We start from the raw sequence: 4,484 nt of genomic DNA, 5'->3' as shown, positions 1-4,484 counted from the left end.
GAGTTAAGTGGTCGCAGCCTTACCACACTAACCAGCTGCGATGATGCGGGGAACAAGATCACCCTGAAGGGAGGTAGGACTGAGAGCCCTGGCAGGGCTTGGAGTTATGTTTAGGCATACGGAGCCTCTATGTTTATGTTGCAGCCAGATGGCTTGAGTTTAAGTTACAATTTGCACCGGAGGACTGGGTGAGGCTGTAGGGGAGCGCGGAGGCCTCACAGGGGCTCCCCAACAGCTTGGGGGTTCCTGGTGCCCAGTAGGGGCACAGTGCCAGTGGAGCACTCTTGTCTGTGCCAGAGAGGCACCGGATTGCGCCAGGGAGGCGCGGTGTGGGGGGGTTGCAGACCCCAGCCCATAAGGGTGGTGTTTGGCCCAGCGGGGCAACTGGACCCAGAGAAGGGTCAAGGGGACAAGCACGGCGGCGAGCGCCTGGGCCCCTAGCGCGAGGCGCGCGGTGTCGGCCCTAGAGAGGGCAAGGCCCCAGAGCGGGGCAGGGACGGTGCGCGAGGCGCGCGGCGTCGGCCCTAGAGAGGGCAAGGCCCCAGAGCGGGGCAGGGACGGTGCGCGAGGCGCGCGGCGTGTCGGCCTCAGAGGGGGCGAGGGCCCCAGAGCGGGGTGAGGCGCAGAGAGCGCAGTGCAGGCCCCAGAGGGCAGAGGCCCCAGAGCGGGGTGAGGCGCAGAGAGCGCGGTGCAGGCCCCAGAGGGCAGAGGCCCCGGAGCGGGCGAGGTGCAGAGAGCGCGGCAGAGGCCCCGGAGCGGGCGAGGCGCAGTGCAGGCCCCAGAGGGGCGAGGCCCCGGAGCGGGCGAGGCGCAGAGGGCGCGGCACAGGCCCCAAAGGGGGCGAGGACCCAGAGCGGGGCAGAATAACCAGTGATAGTGAGCCACCCAATGGCGCCGAGACTAGGCCGGCGATAGCGCCAGTAGAGAGGGCGGCGAGAGCGAGCCGGCCCCAGGGCGCCGGTAGAGAGGGCGGCAGTATCGCTCTAGACCCAAGGGGGAGCCAGCGATTAGCTAGATGCCGGCGAGAACCCAGCCCAGGGGGTGCTGGTATTAGGCGGCGCTAGCAAGCCGGACCCAGGGGGCACCAGCAATTAGCTGGATGCCAGTGAGACAGGCCCAGGGTGCAGGAAGCGGGCTGGGGATAGGAGCCCGACCCAAGGGGGCACCAGGTGGGCGAGGAGCCCTGGGGCCCGAGAGAGAGGGCGAGGGCACCCGAGGGGCGAGGGACTACACAAATGTCCCCCAGAACAGCTGCGAGGCTTGGGGCGTGCTGAAGGGGAGGTTTGGAGGCACGTGTGGCCCTTAAGGTGGGGTGCAGATAGATACCCCATTGAGGAGTAGGGACAGGAACACCAGTACCGTCCACTAGGGAAACGGGCAGCCTCCATACTATATATATTAGTCATCAAAGTTGTGGCGGGCGAGATTCTGAGGGTGCTACGTTCACCCTAACGTGATGGTAGGGGGTGCTAGGGAGTTCACGGCTGCCCCCAGGCCCCGCCCGCTCCCTCACAACTGGTGCATTGGCAGGGGAAACATTGGCCATGCACGGGGGTAGAACCCGTGAACACAGACAGGGGGGTAAAAGCGAACCCAGCCGATTAGGGCAGTAGACATTGTTGGGGCATGGATGCCCATTATGCAGCGTATGGCGCTGAGGCAGGAGGGCACATACATGAGACAGGTGAAGTAAAGGCCCTAGAGGGGCTTGGGGAGAACATGGAAGACCTCATGAGCAGACTGAGGTGTGGGGAGCTGGAGGAACAATTGCTCCAGCTCGGACAGGAACTAGATGTAGCAAACATCTGGATAGAGAGGTTTTAGAGGCCAGAGCGGCCACCCTGGAGCAACAATGGTCGCCGGGCAAAAAGAGCAGGGTTGCCAAAGAGATTAGACGCTTCCTAGCGGAGAAGGCGGAGAGGGTGCAGAGAGTAGAGCAAGGAATAGCGCTCGAAAAGAAGAAGAGCCAAGAGCGGGAATACCAGCTCGGTGTTATGCAGGCAGAAGTGGGGCGCTGGAGGGACCAGGCCCTTCAGGCCAGCGAAACCCCGGCAAAGATGAAGACAAAGTTACTGCTGAAGTTAGAGGTGTCCAGGGATCTTATTACGACCTTACGGAGAGAGATCCAGGCTCGTGAGGAGCAGATCCAAGGCCTTCATGAGGACTTGGAGAGTTGGCGGGAGAGAGGCCTGAAAGCCGAAAGTATGGTAGACCAGTTCCAAGAAAAGATCACCCAGAACCGCGGTCAACTCGAGGAGTCTAGGAAGTTCTGGGAGGTGCAGTATGAAAAGGTGAAGGCTGTTGTGGAAAAGGGCGAGAAGGAGAAGAGCCTGGTAGAACAGGGAGTGCAAACCTGGGAGAGCTCAGGCAGGCTGAAGAAAGAGTTGGAGGCTGTAGAGGAGCTGCTACAGGGTTATCTAGGGGGTGTCCGGAAGGAACTCCAAGAGAGGGAAACCCTTATCAAGACCCTGAGGCAAACCGGGCCTCAATTAGAGAACCTTCAGCTCCAACGAGTACGGTGGCTGATGGAGGCTAAAGACCAGCGGGCTCTAGAAGCCCAGAGGGTCCAGCAGGCGGAGGAGCTGGGAGAACAAGTGCAGGGTCTGCAGATAGAAAGAGACCATCTCAAGGAGCAGACAGCAGCACTCGAAACTCTCCTGGCGGAGAGCCAGGTTAAGGTAACGTCTCTTATGGCAGAAAGAGGGCAATTGCAACAGCAACTACGAGCCCTGGGGAAGGAGCTGCAGAGGCTGGATAAGGCCGCTCAGGAGGTTTTTGAGGCAGGTAGCCAGACGATGGGGAAGGACCTGAGGGACCATGAGGTACAAACCCTAGAAAGCTTGGGCAATCTAGAGCTAGAACAATGGAGGGAACAGGGTCAAATGTTGGAGGCCCTCCTCGCAGAGAGTCAGAATAGAGAAACAGGCCTCCTAGCAGAACAGGGGCAGCTGCTACAAGAGTTGCAAACCCTGAAGGAGGGGCTGCAAGGGTTACAGCCATACCAGGGTGATCAACGGCAGTCCTCTGAGGTAGGCAGCCAAACTACTGGGGAACTTCCACAGGTTCAGCAAGTGGAAGAGACAAAAAGAAAAGACCTGATGAATCGGGGGGGTGCAGACCCCCAGGAGATTGGATACCCCCGAGGAAGAGCTTGAGGCTGTGGAAAGGCGGTCGCAGGAAAGAGAAGCCCTCATTGAGGTCTTAGAACGAAGTAGAGCCCAAGGTGAGGAGCCCCAGTCAGCACAGACCCAGGGGTCAGTGAAGGGGAAATCTCCCAGAAGGGAAAATCATGACTATTCTGGGGATGACAGTGAACCTGGACAGTCAGGAGGGCCGGTCCAGAATGGGGAACCCTCAGTCAAGGGACTAGATGCTTCGCATAAGGAGATCCAGGTGGACCTCTTTGAATGTTGGGAGTCAAAGTGGGCCCGGTGGCAAGAACTTCACCTGCAGGGCCTAGCTCAGTTAGAGCAGCAATTAGGAAAACTGGTTAGAGGGCCAGACAGGCTCTGTGCCCAAGGGGACTCCCTTAACGAACAAGGCGAGCGCAAGACCAGAGTTAGAGCCAAAGGAGCCAAGCCGCCCCAAAAGGAAAAGGGAGTACAAGTACAGGAAGGGAAGAGGCATAGACACCCAGTGGGGTGTAGACCAGGGCTGGAGAAAAGGCCCTACTGGTATATGGCCGGGATACCCCGACAGGTCACGTGGACGACACTCAGGCACCTCATAGAAAGTAAAGTGGGGAAAGTGGCCTGGGTCCAAATTTATAAGGGCCCAGGAGGAAGATACACAGGCTGGGGTAAGGTTGAATTCTGGAGAAAGGAGGAAGCACAAAAGGCACAAAGGTGCCAGTGGGAGATTTGGGGAAAACTCCAGGATGCCCAGGAACTACAGAAGAGCCGAACGGTCCCACAAAACATCAGGCTGGAAGAAACCCGGAAGGGGACGAGAGAGTGGAAATCCCGGAGAGCGACCCAAAGAGCAGCCGATGAGGTAGGGAATTTACCGAGGGCTGCTAATGTGGGGGGGCTACCTGTGGTGGGTACACCCCAGTAAATCCTACGTGATGCACCCCCAGGTAAAAGGTGAGTTGGGGGTGCCTTAAAACCTCCGCCACCCAAATTAGATGCTGCTGGGAGCCTTAGAAGAGGAAGCCCCACGGGAACATCCCCAACGATGGGACATCTCGTGGAGAGGCTGAAGAGACCCTCCCTGATGAATTGGGAACTTAAGGGGGGGGGGTATGTCACGGAGTCACGGAAGTGCCCTGTGACTGTGATTGGCAGGGCTACCAATCACCCGGGCAGCTCAGGTGCTGGTTACCAGGGCGACCAGGCGGGTCACATGGCCAGAAGGGGGCAGGGCTAGGCCTTTATAAACAGCTTAGGCCGGAGCCTGACTCACAGTTCCCTTCTGGCTGCTGCAGGAGCAGGAGCTCTGTGGCTGAGCTGAGTGGCCTGAGTTAGTGGTCGCAGCCTTACCAC

This window comes from Crocodylus porosus, unplaced genomic scaffold (genome assembly GCF_001723895.1).
Source record: "Crocodylus porosus isolate Cpor-Errol unplaced genomic scaffold, CroPor_comp1, whole genome shotgun sequence".
NCBI lineage: Eukaryota > Metazoa > Chordata > Crocodylia > Crocodylidae > Crocodylus > Crocodylus porosus.
Note: the sequence above shows the minus strand (reverse complement) of the source record.